This window comes from Oncorhynchus keta, chromosome 14 (genome assembly GCF_023373465.1).
Source record: "Oncorhynchus keta strain PuntledgeMale-10-30-2019 chromosome 14, Oket_V2, whole genome shotgun sequence".
NCBI classification, from domain to species: Eukaryota; Metazoa; Chordata; class Actinopteri; order Salmoniformes; family Salmonidae; genus Oncorhynchus; species Oncorhynchus keta.
Genome location: NC_068434.1, coordinates 36,229,335 through 36,244,658, shown reverse-complemented (window position 1 = coordinate 36,244,658; position 15,324 = coordinate 36,229,335).

The following is a 15,324-nucleotide window of genomic DNA, read 5'->3' as shown; positions in this document are numbered from 1 at the left end:
GCTTGGAAAATTCCAGAAAATTATGTCATGGCTTTAGAAACTTCTGATAGGAAAATTGACATAATTTGAGTCAATTGGAGGTGTACCTGTGGATGCATTTCAAGGCCTACCTTCAAATTCATCATGGGAATATCAAAAGAAATCAGCAAAGACCTCAGAAAAAAAGTGTCAACCTCCAAAAGACTGCTTGATCCTTGGGAGCAATTTCGAAACGCCTGAAGGTACCACGTTCATCTGTACAAACAACAGGATGCAAGTATAAACACCATGGGACCACACAGCCATCATACCGCTCAGGAAGGAGATGCGTTCTGTCTCCTAGAGATGAACGTACTTTGGTGCGAAAAGTGCAAATCAATCCTATAACAACAGCAAAGGACCGTGTGAAGATGCTGGAGGAAACAGGTACAAAAGTATCTATATCCACAGTAAAACGAGTCCTATATCGGCATAACCTGAAAGGCCCCTCAGCAAGGAAGAAGCCACTCCTCCAAACTCACCATAAAAAAGCCAGAGTACGGTTTTCAACTGCACATGGAGACAAAGATCATACTTTTTGGAGAAATGTTCTCTGGTCTGATGAAAGAAAAATAGTACTGTTTGGCCATAATGACCATTGTTATGTTTAGAGGAAAAAGGGGGAGACTTGCAAGCCGAAGAACGCCATCCCAACCGTGAAGTACGGGGGTGGCAGCATCATGTTGTGGGGGTGCTTTGCTGCAGGATGGCCTGGTGCACTTCACAAAATAGATGGCATCAAGAGGGAGGGACATTATGTGGATATATTGAAGCAATATCTCAAGACATCAATCAGGAAGTTAAAGCTTGGTTGCAAACGGGTCTTCCAAATGGACAATACCCCAAGCATACTTCCAAAGTTGTGGCAAAATGGCTTAAGGACAACAAAGTCAAGGTAGTGGAGTGGCCATCACAAAGCCCTGACTTCAATCCCATAGAAGATTTGTGGGAAGAACTGAAAAAGCGTGTGCAGGCAAGGTGGCCTTCAAACCTGACTCAGTTACAACAGCTCTGTCAGGAGGAATGGGCGACAATTGACCAAATTTATTGTGGGAAGCTTGTGGGAGGCTACCTGAAACATTTGACCCAAGTTAAACAATTTAAAGGCAATGCTACTAAATACTAATTGAATGTATGTAAACTTCTGACCCAGTGGGAATGTGATGAAAGAAATACAAGCTGAAATAAATTATTCTCTCTACTAATATTCTGACATTTCACATTCTTAAAATAAAGTGGTGATCCTAACTGACCTAAGACAGTGAATTTGTACTTGGATTAAATGTCAGGAATTGTTAAATTGAGTTCAAATGTATTTGGCTAAGGTGTATGTAAACTTCCAACTTCAACTGTATGTGAGAATGCTGTTCGGACTTAACGTTTAAGAGCTAACAACCACATTTCTCTAACAGCAGGTCATGGTCGGAGTGTTTTTTTCCGACATAACGTTACTTTCTGAAATCTGAACTCAGTGGAAAAACCTCTAGCTAGCTAGCTAACCCAATTTAGAATGTCTGTATTGGTCTCTGTTGCAACAGATGTTCAGTGATGTGTGAGGGTCCCTCCATGATATCTGGGCCCACACCCCCAGAGCACTCCTTTTTCCCCAAATACTACAAACGTCCTGTCTCTGGTATGATAGCTAACATGTACACCTTTTAAAAATCCCAATAATTGTTGGTACAACATGTCACCCAGTGTCTTACTGTTCATTGTCTTCCTTACACTCCCATCCTTCTGTGGGTGAGTCTTATCCCAGCTAGGGGTCCTCTGGAGGGGAACGCTGATGGGAGTCCAGCCTTTCTCTCTGGTCCCCTTACCCCGGACCCTGTGTTGTACTCAGGCTGCTAAAGCACACGCATCCCTCAGCACCAATGAATTAGCCCGAACGCCACACACATCCTGGAGAGGGGCCAGATAGGGGTGACAGGGGCCCTGAATAGTTAGACTTTATCTCATTGTAGTACTATATATGCAAGGCTGTTGTTTAATATACAGGAAAATATATTCAAAAGGTTAAATAGACACGGTTAGACTGTGGTACCTCTCTCACGTTCTATATAATCTCGGTTTGTCCCACAGAGCAGCTGGTGTGTGACTACGGAAAAGAGAACGTACATCGGGTGAGGGAGATCCCCCTCACTTCGTCAAGCCACCCAAAACCATACAGGGAATCAGGGTTTACAGGTGACATAGGCACCTTAAAATAGCCTCTGATTGAACGAATGGATGAACTTTGACTCCAGCTCAAATGTAAACATGTATTCCTCCAATGAGGATATTAGCTGTGTATTGGCATATCTACCTCCACAGCTGAAGGTTTTTGATAACAAAGAGATGCATATTATTCAACTTACATTTTCCTCCAAATGTGGCTGAGCATCTCTTGTGTACTCTGTCTGTTTCCGCTAAGGACCATGTTGAACATAAATGTCTCTCTCTCTGACCTGCTGTTTTGACCTTGATTCTCAGAATGCCTGGTTATGAAAAGCCAACTGACATTAACTCCTAAGTTATTGAACTGTTGCACCCTCTATAGCCACCACAGTTATTATTTGCCCTGCTGGTCATCTATAAACATCTGGGATTGCAATCTGAAATGGCCACATGTACTCTTAAATCTCCACCCGGCACAGCCAGAAGAGGACTGGCCACCCCTCTGAGTCTGGTTCCTCTTTACATTTCTTCCTAGGTTCCTGCCTTGTAGGGAGTTTTTCCTAGCCATTGTGCTACTACATGTGCATTACTTGCTCTTTGGGGTTTTATACTGTGTACCTGCAAAGCACTGTGACAACTGATGTAAAAAGGGTTTTATAAAATACATTTGATTGATTGATGATGAGCCCAATTGCATGCTTAATGAATGAATATATCCAGTACATCCAGTTTCAGGTGCAGGGCAGGACGGTAGACTTTGTGAGCCACAACACACAGGCTGCAGGGAAGACAGTTTTCTGTCGCTCCCAGTCATTGACCAATCTGAAGAACAGCCAGCCTGTGCCCAGTGCAGTCAAGGGGCAGGTGCCTCAGTAGTGAGTACACTGAACCAATATACAGTATGCTCCTCTGTTATTTAAAAATGGGTCTCTCTCTTGCATTCAAAAGTGTAAGTCACTGGAGGTATCAAATTGGCATTTCCAATAATTCTGCCTCACGGTTAACAAAGCTTACTCTTTTCTGACACTATTATTCATTCTCTCTCTCCCTCTGTCTATCAGCTTTGAGGAGTGGAAGAAGCAGTGGCAGAGGAGAAGAGTAGGAACATTCCTGATCCATCCATTTAATCTGGCCACACCCTGATGCCGGAGAGGGAGAGGGAGAGTCAGGAGACCCTGCAGTCACTCAAAGAGAGTAGCTATTTTACCATAAACACGTTTAAATTATTTATCTTATGCCTCTCACTGAGCATTTGGTCCTGACTTTTTTTGGTGTGGACCGGCTTTGATCCGTCTCCATGTTTGGACCAAATCAAGGCCTGTCCGGACCAAATCTGAGGCAATTATAGATATCAATGTTTGGTTCAGTCCGGTCCAGCCTATATTTGGCTCAAACATAGAGACATCTATGTTCAGATTGGTTCAGATTTGGACCGGACCAAATCTGAAACAGTCATAGACATCTATCTTTCACAAGTTTGGACAGCACAATACAGCACAGTACAGTTGAATACAGTAAAGAAAAGTACAGTACAGTACAGCCCAGTATAATGTATTGTACCCTACTTACTTTACTCAAATGTACCCTATTCTACTGAACTAAACTATACTGTACTCTACTGAATTAAACTCTACTGTATTGCACTCTACTTTGCTCCTGAGTGACGCAGCGGTGTAAGGCACTGCATCTCAGTGCAAGAGGCATTACTGTATCACATCCAGGACGTCAGGAAGTCCAGGATACAGTTGCAGAGGGAGGTGTTTAGTCCCAGGGTCCTTAGCTTATTGATGAGCTTTGAGGGCACTGTGGTGTTGAACGCTGAGCTGTAGTCAATGAATAGCATTCTCACATAGGTGTTCCTTTTGTCCACGTGGGAAAGGGCAGTGTAGAGTGCAATAGAGATTGCATCATCTGTGGACCTGTTGGGGCGGTATGCAAATTGTAGTGGGTCTAGGGTTTCTGGGATAATGGTGTTGATGTGAGCCATGACGAGCCTTTCAAAGCACTTCATGGCTACAGACTGAAAATGTCAGTGAAGACACTTGCCAGTTGGTCAGCGCATGCTCGCAGTACACATGCTCCTGGTAATCCGTCTGGCCCTGCGGCCTTGTGAATGTTGACCTGTTTAAAGGTCTTACTCACATAGGTTGCGGAAAGCATGATCACACAGTCTTCCAGAACAGCTGATGCTCTCATGCATGTTTCAGTGTTATTTGCCTCGAAGCGAGCATAGAAGTAGTTTAGCTCGTCTGGTAAACTTGTGTCACTGGGCAGCTCTTGGCTGTGCTTCCCTTTGTAGTCTGTAATAGTTTGTAAGCCCTGCCACATCCGATGAGCGTCAGAGCCGGTCTAGTACGATTCGATCTTAGTCAACAGTGAAGAGGCGACTCCGGGATGCTGGCCTTCTAGGCAGAGTTTCTCTGTCCAGTGTTTGTGTTCTTTTGCCCATCTTAATCTTTAAAAAAAAATGTATTGGCCAGTCTGAGATATGGCTTCTTCTTTGCAACTCTGCCTAGAAGGCCAGCATCCCGGAGTCACCTCTTCACTGTTGATGTTGAGACTGGTGTCTTGCGGGTACTATTTAATGAAGCTGCCAGTTGAGGACTTGTGAGGCGTCTGTTTCTCAAACTAGACACTAATGTATTTGTCCTCTTGCTCAGTTGTGCACCGGGGCCTTCCACTCTTTCTATTCTGGTTAGGGCCAGTTTGCGCAGTTCTGTGAAGGAAGTAGTACACAGTGTTGTACGAGAACTTCAGTTTCTTGTCAATTTCTCACATGGAATAGCCTTCATTTCTCAGAACAAGAATAGACTGATGAGTTTCAGAAGAAAGTACTTTGTTTCTGGACATTTTGAGCCTGTAATCGAACCCACAAATGCTGATGCTCCAGATACTCAACTAGTCTAACATAAGGCCAGTTTTATTGCTTCTTTCATCAGAATAACAGTTTTCAGCTGTGCTAACATAATTGCAAAGGGTTTTCTAATGATCAATTAGCCTTTTAAACAGATAAACCTGGATTAGCTAACACAATATGCCATTGGAACACAGGAGTGATGGTTGCTGATAGTGAGCCTCTGTACGCCTATGTAAATATTTAATTTAAAAATCAGTTTCCAGCTACAATAGTCATTTACAACATGAACAATGTCTACACTGTAGTTCTGATCAATTTGATGTTATTTTAATTGATTTGTATATTTAAAAAACAAGGATATTTCAAAGTGATCCCAAACTTTTGAACGGTGGTGTATATACTAGGCGATGTCAGAAGGACAAAAAAAAGACTCCAGCCACCCAAGTCATAGACTGTTCTCTCTGCGACCGCACAGCAAGCGGTACCGGAGCGCCAAGTCTAGGAACTATTACACTCAACTGAACGACTTGATTAGTGTAGTGTTAGCTAGCTACATAGTTGTCTTTGCTGTCTTCGTATCCAAGATAATTGTGTAGTTTAGAGTGTGTAGTCTTTGAGTGATTATCTTAATTTACCAAGGTTAGCTAGCCAGCTATTTGTCGTCCTTAACGTAGGAGACACTGCTAGCTAGCTAACAGCTAACAGCTAACAGCTAGCCAACGTCTACCGAATATAACTTCTGCACTCAACAACCCGGTCGCATTCCGCTTCACTCCACAGGTAGTATCACATTTTCATTTCATTACAGCAGAACGGTTTGATTTGCTTGATCGTAGCTAGCTACATAGCTAGCTACATAGCCGTCTTTGTATCAAAGATAATTGTGTAGTCTAGAGCGATTTTCTAGGTTAGCTAGCCAGCTATTGTCGTTCTTTTAACGCAACGTAACGTAATCAACACTGCTAGCTAGCCAGCTAGCCCCCGAATAGCTGCACTGTAGAACCTATTACACTCAATGGAACGACTTGATTAGTGTAATGTCAACAACGCAGCCACTGCCAGCTAGCCTACTTCAGCAGTACTGTATCATTTTAATCATTTTAGTAAATAAGATTCTTGCTACGTAAGCTTAACTTTCTGAACATTCGAGACGTGTAGTCCACTTGTCATTCCAATCTCCTTGCATTAGCGTAGCCTCTTCTGCAGCCTGTCAACTATGTGTCTGTCTATCCCTGTTCTCTCCTCTCTGCACAGACCATACAAACGCTCCACACCGTGTGGCCGCGGCCACCCTAATCTGGTGGTCCCAGCGCGCACGACCCACGTGGAGTTCCAGGTCTCCGGTAGCCTCTGGAACTGCCGATCTGCGGCCAACAAGGCAGAGTTCATCTCAGCCTATGCCTCCCTCCAGTCCTCGACTTCTTGGCACTGACGGAAACATGGATCACCACAGATAACACTGCTACTCCTACTGCTCTCTCCTCGTCCGCCCACGTGTTCTCGCACACCCCGAGAGCTTCTGGTCAGCGGGGTGGTGGCACCGGGATCCTCATCTCTCCCAAGTGGTCATTCTCTTTCTCCCCTTACCCATCTGTCTATCGCCTCCTTTGAATTCCATGCTGTCACAGTTACCAGCCCTTTCAAGCTTAACATCCTTATCATTTATCGCCCTCCAGGTTCCCTCGAGAGTTCATCAATGAGCTTGATGCCTTGATAAGCTCCTTTCCTGAGGACGGCTCACCTCTCACAGTTCTGGGCGACTTTAACCTCCCACGTCTACCTTGACTCATTCCTCTCTGCCTCCTTCTTTCCACTCCTCTCTCTTTTGACCTCACCCTCTCACCTTCCCCCTACTCACAAGGCAGGCAATACGCTCGACCTCATCTTTACTAGATGCTGTTCTTCCACTAACCTCATTGCAACTCCCCTCCAAGTCTCCGACCACTACCTTGTATCCTTTTCCCTCTCGCTCTCATCCAACACTTCCCACACTGCCCCTACTGGATGGTATCGCGCCGTCCCAACCTTCGCTCTCTCTCCCCCGCTACTCTCTCCTCTTCCATCCTATCATCTCTTCCCTCTGCTCAAACCTTCTCCAACCTATCTCCTGATTCTGCCTCCTCAACCCTCCTCTCCTCCCTTTCTGCATCCTTTGACTCTCTATGTCCCCTATCCTCCAGGCCGGCTCGGTCCTCCCCTCCCGCTCCGTGGCTCGACGACTCATTGCGAGCTCACAGAACAGGGCTCCGGGCAGCCGAGCGGAAATGGAGGAAAACTCGCCTCCCTGCGGACCTGGCATCCTTTCACTCCCTCCTCTCTACATTTCCTCCTCTGTCTCTGCTGCTAAAGCCACTTTCTACCACTCTAAATTCCAAGCATCTGCCTCTAACCCTAGGAAGCTCTTTGCCACCTTCTCCTCCCTCCTGAATCCTCCCCCTCCTCCCTCTCTGCAGATGACTTCGTCAACCATTTTGAAAAGAAGGTTGACGACATCCGATCCTCGTTTGCTAAGTCAAACGACACCGTTGGTTCTGCTCACACTGCCCTACCCTGTGCTCTGACCTCTTTCTCCCTCTCCCTCCAGATGAAATCTCGCGTCTTGTGACGGCCGGCCGCCCAACAACCTGCCCGCTTGACCCTATCCCCCTCCTCTCTTCTCCAGACCATTTCCGGAGACCTTCTCCCTTACCTCACCTCGCTCATCAACTCATCCCTGACCGCTGGCTACGCCCCTTCCGTCTTCAAGAGAGCGAGAGTTGCACCCTTCTGAAAAAACCTACACTCGATCCCTCCGATGTCAACAACTACAGACCAGTATCCCTTCTTTCTTTTCTCTCCAAAACTCTTGAGCGTGCCGTCCTTGGCCAGCTCTCCCGCTATCTCTCTCAGAATGACCTTCTTGATCCAAATCAGTCAGGTTTCAAGACTAGTCATTCAACTGAGACTGCTCTTCTCTGCATCACGGAGGCGCTCCGCACTGCTAAAGCTAACTCTCTCTCCTCTGCTCTCATCCTTCTAGACCTATCGGCTGCCTTCGATACTGTGAACCATCAGATCCTCCTCTCCACCCTCTCCGAGTCGGGCATCTCCGGCGCGGCCCACGCTTGGATTGCGTCCTACCTGACAGGTCGCTCCTACCAGGTGGCGTGGCGAGAATCTGTCTCCTCACCACGCGCTCTCACCACTGGTGTCCCCCAGGGCTCTGTTCTAGGCCCTCTCCTATTCTCGCTATACACCAAGTCACTTGGCTCTGTCATAACCTCACATGGTCTCTCCTATCATTGCTATGCAGACGACACACAATTAATCTTCTCCTTTCCCCTTCTGATGACCAGGTGGCGAATCGCATCTCTGCATGTCTGGCAGACATATCAGTGTGGATGACGGATCACCACCTCAAGCTGAACCTCGGCAAGACGGAGCTCCTCTTCCTCCCAGGGAAGGACTGCCCGTTCCATGATCTCGCCATCACGGTTGACAACTCCATTGTGTCCTCCTCCCAGAGCGCTAAGAACCTTGGCGTGATCCTGGACAACACCCTGTCGTTCTCAACTAACATCAAGGTGGTGGCCCGTTCCTGTAGGTTCATGCTCTACAACATCCGCAGAGTATGACCCTGCCTCACACAGGAAGCGGCGCAGGTCCTAATCCAGGCACTTGTCATCTCCCGTCTGGATTACTGCAACTCGCTGTTGGCTGGGCTCCCTGCCTGTGCCATTAAACCCCTACAACTCATCCAGAACGCAGCAGCCCGTCTGGTGTTCAACCTTCCCAAGTTCTCTCACGTCACCCCGCTCCTCTGCTCTCTCCACTGGCTTCCAGTTGAAGCTCGCATCCGCTACAAGACCATGGTGCTTGCCTACGGAGCTGTGAGGGGAACGGCACCTCAGTACCTCCAGGCTCTGATCAGGCCCTACACCCAAACAAGGGCACTGCGTTCATCCACCTCTGGCCTGCTCGCCTCCCTACCACTGAGGAAGTACAGTTCCCGCTCAGCCCAGTCAAAACTGTTCGCTGCTCTGGCCCCCAATGGTGGAACAAACTCCTCACGACGCCAGGACAGCGGAGTCAATCACCACCTTCCGGAGACACCTGAACCCCCACCTCTTTAAGGAATACCTAGGATAGGATAAGTAATCCTTCTCACCCCCCTAAAAGATTTAGATGCACTATTGTAAAGTGGCTGTTCCACTGGATGTCATAAGGTGAATGCACCAATTTGTAAGTCGCTCTGGATAAGAGCGTCTGCTAAATGACTTAAATGTAATGTAAATGTAAACAAAAGGTTCCTTTACAGCTTCTACCACCCTCCCCCTTTGTTTTTACACTGCTGCTACTCGCTATTTATTATCTATGCATAGTCACTTTGCCCCAACCTACATGTACAAATGACCTCGGCTAACCTGTCCTCCCGTAAATTGACTCGGTACCGGTACCCCTGTATATAGCCAAGTTATTGTTATTTTATTGTTTTAAAAAAAAGTTTTTTACTTTCGTTTATTTAGTAAATATTTTCTTAACTACTTCTTGAACTGCATTGTTGGTTAAGGGCAGTAAGATCTACACCTGATGTATTTGGCGCATGTGACAAAAACTATTTGTAAAGTATTTATGCAATCTCAGAAGAAATGGTACAAGAGGTTCAAGACCCTCGTAAGACATCACAGTAAAATAGATGGATGTATTGCAAAGGGAAATGGTAAAATGGTAGTTAATTTGGAAAGATGGATTAGACTGTGGACATCTGAGGGTTGGAATTAAGATCAGAGTGACTGGTTGAATGGCCGATACACTATATTGAATTTGAAATGTTTTCCACCAAGTCACCCAACTAGGGAGAGGAAGTAGGGGCAAATTAAAAAATAAGTAGGTTTTCATCAAGGATCTATCTGTACTGTGCTCTGTTCATCCTTCCCTCGATACTGACTAGTCTCCCAGTGCCTACTGCTGAAAAACATCCCCACAGCATGATGCTGCCACCACCATGCTTCACCTTAGGGATGGTGCCAGGTTTCCTCCAGACTTGACTAGGGCTGTTATGGTGGTCACGAGTCATGATGGCGGTCAAATTCCACATGACCTTTAGTCACGGTAATTAGGCTTCTCCAAGCTCTGATGCTGCTGATGGTCATTAGTAGCCTACCAAACTTGCTAACTGCTTGGTACGCCACACTCTATTGTTCCTCTAATCACACGGACATCAATGCAAATGTAATCAAAAATCTAATCAAACAATTCATGAGAGCCCATGAGCTCATGTTGTGCAACATCTCTATAGGCTATTTCGATTGTGTGAGAAAACAGAGTGATCCCATCAGCTTTCTGTAGGCTAGGACTACTATATTTATTTCTCAACTTTAAGCACATTGCTTCACTTTAAAACAGGAGTATACAGGAACAGTGTCCTCCATTCGCTATTTAAGTGCATAGATGTATTTTTCTCCGCTGCCCCTGTTTCGAGATTGTACCATTATCATGCAACTTTCTAAATTAAAATACACACATATACAATACCAGTCAAAAGTATGGACACACCTACTCATTCAAGGGTTTTTCTTCATTTATATTAGTTTCTACATTGTAGAATAATAGTGAAGACATCAAATTTATGAAGTAACACATGTGGAATCATGTAGTAACCAAAGAAACGTGTTGAACAAATCAAAATATATTTTATATTTGAGATTCTTCAAAGTAGCCACCCTTTGCCTTGATGACAGCTTTGCACACTCTTGGCATTCTCTGAACCAGATTCATAAGGTGTGAATTTCAAGCCTCGATGTGTCTGTCTTCAATTGTTGCCTGTGAGAAAAACCTGATCACGTGACTGAGAGCCATGTGAGTGAGGCTCGCAGCTGGGAGAAGGGAATTCTAATTATTATATTTAGCCCAAAGGCACAACGGCCAATGGTCGCAAAAAGCATTTTTTTAGGGGGCATTACGGCCACTGAAAGGGGATGCAATTGGGAAATTTGAGGCATTATGAAGTACTGTCAAACTGACACGTACTTAATAATGATGAAGTGTGTACAGCCTGTGCAAAAAAAACAAAGCAGAGCTCGTGCCTTTTGTGCAACTTTTTTCAAGTCATCATTAGAGTTGCATCATGCAGCCTTAGCATATATGAAAAATGTAAACATATAGCCCAACCAAAGTGACATAAATAACTCTCAAATTAAGCATATATGAGTACCTGTTTCTTTGTTATCCGCTCAACACAGAATAGCTGCATATGCGCACTCCCTCATTGTTGGGAGAAAATATCCTTTCTATTTTATTCAGCTATGTTCAATTGTATTCTTCATACTATAAAATAATGTCACGGAATTCTAAGCAAATCTTGTCTGCTGGCATAGGCAGATCAGGGCCTAACATAAGGATAACTCAGAGTATGTTATTCTGCTCTGAATTTGACTACATTTTCTTCATATCATGTTTCTTTAGACCTGTCTAAAATAAATAATGGATTTATTGTGATGGTGTAGGCTATATTACATGGATTTATTGGACTTTTTCAAATGTAGATTATCCGAATGCACTGTATATAAGTGTCATGCTCGTCGTATGAAGGAGACCAAGGCGCAGCATGGTATGCGTACATTCTCTTTATTAAAAGACAAACTAACAAAAGAACCATGAAGCTGTAAAATATAGTGCTGACAGGCAACTACACATAGTCAAGATCCCACACAAGAAAGTGGGAAAAAGGGCTGCCTAAATATGATCCCCAATCAGAGACAACGAGAAACAGCTGTCTCTGATTGGGAACCATATCAGGCCAACATAGATATACAAAAATCCCTAGACCTACAAAAACCCTAAACATACAAAAACCCTAGACATACAAAAACCCTAGACATACAAAAACTAGAGTATCCAACCTAGTCACATCCTGACCTAACCTAAATATATAGAAAACAGAGATATCTAAGGTCAGGGCGTGACAATAACATTACACAGGCATTAAGTGTTCGCTGTTCTTTACCATTTTTTATTTATTTATGAAGCATTTTTTTAAAATCTATTTTTAAAGTTATGAATCTTGGCTTTACTTTAGCCCACTTGCATTCATGTATGAAATGTATAAAATATTTACCATACATAGAGATTCATAATGAATACTGATTTATTAAATAAAATTAAAACATCCTTACCATCAAGCTGAACCTTGACATCAGTTGATCTAAAAAAGAAACTCTAAAGGTCCCAAAAAATATTAGTACAAATACAATCATAGAATAAATTACTTAGTTAAATTCTCAACTTGACAAAACACACACTTTTCATCAATATCAATTGTAAATCTTGACAGTACCTGTTTAACTGGATAAATTAAGTGTGTCCTTTGAAAAGACACTTGACAGACTTTGTTAGTGACACAATTATTATTTAAATTCCATGCAACTTTCCAACTAATGTTATTAAATGTTGAAATCCAGTTTACTTTTGCAGGAGAAAAAGCCGGCTCGGTACATATCTTCCTATAATTATTAGTGCATTTTTTAAATCTTTGATGCACACACCATCCAATAGGACGCTAAAACGCAATTCTTCATTCCTCTTGTCAAGCCCGCTCCCGCTCCCCCTCCCCTCCCCTCCTCCATCTTTTTTTCCCTCTTCACATTTTCAAACATTTATATTTTCCAAAGGGGCTATACATTTGGGTGAGGTTTTTTTCTCGCCTAAGTAGCCTCGTTTCACTGCCAAAAATAAAATGTAACCATCTAGTGTTCATCGAAATAACAACACAATGTCAAATACAGGTAGCCTAGTCAAATAATTAACATCCAATCATATTAACCGTTACTCTCTCACAGGAATTCCACTAATGGTCCGTATGTAGCCAAACGTAGCTGCTGCTCATGATGATATCTGTACTGATGGTGCAAAAGCCATGACAAGGAGACATGGAGTGGAGTGGTAACGCACGTGCAAGCAGTTGCTCCCAACGCCACTTGGATACACTACAGCATCCACCGAGAGGCTCTTGCTGCCAAGGGAATGCTTGACAGCTTTAAATACTTTTTGGACACTACAGTGAAAATGGTTAAGTTTGTTAAAGCAAGGCCCTTGAACAATCATGTATTTTATGCATTATGCAATGATATGGGCAGCGACCATGTAAACGCTTTCACAACAGACAGAAGAAGTGCACCTGTTATCAAAGGGCAAAGTATTGACACATTTTTTTAAATTGAGAGACGAGCTTAAAGTTTTCTTTACTGACCATAATTTTCACTTGTCTGATCACTTGCATGATGACCATTTTCTCACAAGACTGGCCTATCTGGGTGATGTTTTTTCTCGCCTGAATGATCTGAATCGAGGATTACAGGGTCGCTCCGTAACTACTTACAATGTGCGGGACAAAATTAAGGCTATGATTAAGAAGTTGGAGCTCTTCTCTGTCTGCATTAACAAGGACAACACACAGGTCTTTCCATCATTGTATGATTTTTTGTGTGCAAATGAACTCAAGCTTACGGACAATGTCAAATGTGATATAGAGAAGCACCTGAGTAAGTTGGGTGCGCAATTACGCAGGTACTTTCCCGAAATGGATGACACAAACAACTGGATTTGTTATCCCTTTCATGCCCTGCCTCCAGTCCATTTACCAATATCTGAACAAGAGACCCTCATCGAAATTGCAACAAGTGGTTCTGTGAAAATTGTATTTAATCAGAAGCCACTGCCAGATTTCTGGATTGGGCTGCGATCAGAGTATCCTGCCTTGGCAAATCGCGCTGTGAAGACACTGATGTCCTTTGCAACCACATACCTATGTGAGAGTGGATTCTCGGCCCTCACTAGCATGAAAACTAAATACAGGCACATACTGTGTGTGGAAAATGATTTAAGACTGAGACTCTCTCCAATACAATCCAACGATGCAGAGTTATGTACATCCTTTCAAGCACACCCTTCTCATTAACCTGTGGTGAGTTATTCTCAATTTTCAATGAACAAATAAGGTTTTATTTGTAAGATGTTTAAATAAAGAGCAAAATGATTGATTATATTATTATTTGTGCCCTGGTCCTATAAGAGCTCTGTCACTTCCCAAGAGACGGTTTGTGACAAACTCACACTCATTCTTATGTTTAAAAAATGTATCATATAGTGTGAGTGTGAAAGGCTTACAAAGATGGCAAAAACCAACATTTGAGAGTGCGCTGACCCTGGTGCTAGAGGGGGTACTCTGCTGGAGGTTGAATGTTTGAAGGGGCACGGGACTATAAAAAGTTTGGGAACCACTGGGACTATAAAAAGTTTGGGAACCACTGGTCCAAATGAATGGAAAACAGAGCAAAGTAGTGTACAGTGATGAGAATGTCCCTTCATATCCAGTAGGAGTATGGTTTGTTAATGAGGAGCAGCTAAGCAGATGACCAATCTTAAAGAAATCATTTGAGGTATCCAAACTGGTGGAGAGAGTGCTGGGTTTGATTTTTTTGTGCTTCTGCGGATCAGAAGGAACGTTTGTTGCGTCTCACCCAATTTGATAAGTTTGAAGTGTCGTGTGTTTCTTTCGAACAGGGCACCCCTCAAGGGGGTTATATCTGACATCTTGTGGGAAGTCGATTTTGAAGAGATTAAAAATATTCCTGGTTTGATTGATGCATGTTGGATGAATCGTATGGTGAATAGTGAAAAAGTTAAGTCTATATGTTCTTTTGTTTTTTTATACGGAGTCTCTTCCTACTCAAGTGCAGTTGGGGTATATAAACTACAGAGTCAGAGCATTTATCCAAAGACCAATGCAGTGTGATCATTGTAAAGCTTTTGCTCATGTGACATATTGCAAATGTGGTTGGAACCAAAAAGCTACATATTTCAATTACCCGACAAGGGTTAAAGAGAATGAGGTGTCCAAAGTCAGTGCTGTCCAGAGCATTTCATATGCAGCAGCTGTCAAAGGGGTTTAGGGTTTGAATGGTGGTGGATAGACCTTCATTGCTGACTGCAGCATATGTTTTTCACCAGCAGGACCCTGACATGTTAAAGGTTAAGAAGGTGGACTTTGAGGCCTTTATAGCTATGGTGATTAATAGCATTGCCAAGGTGGAGAGAAGGTCCAGGAAGATAGATATTGTGGATTCGGCAATATTTCTCGGCAGAGCAGCCCTAGAGCCTGAGAAGGGTGATATCGAGATTTGAAAGAAGGAAGAAGTGGGAGTTTTGTTTTGTTTTTGTCAATGTACTATTTTATTTGGGTGGGTATGGATTTTCTTTTTACCTTGTTTTGGTTTTTCAACCGTCCACTTGGTGGCAGCAATACTTATTTGTGG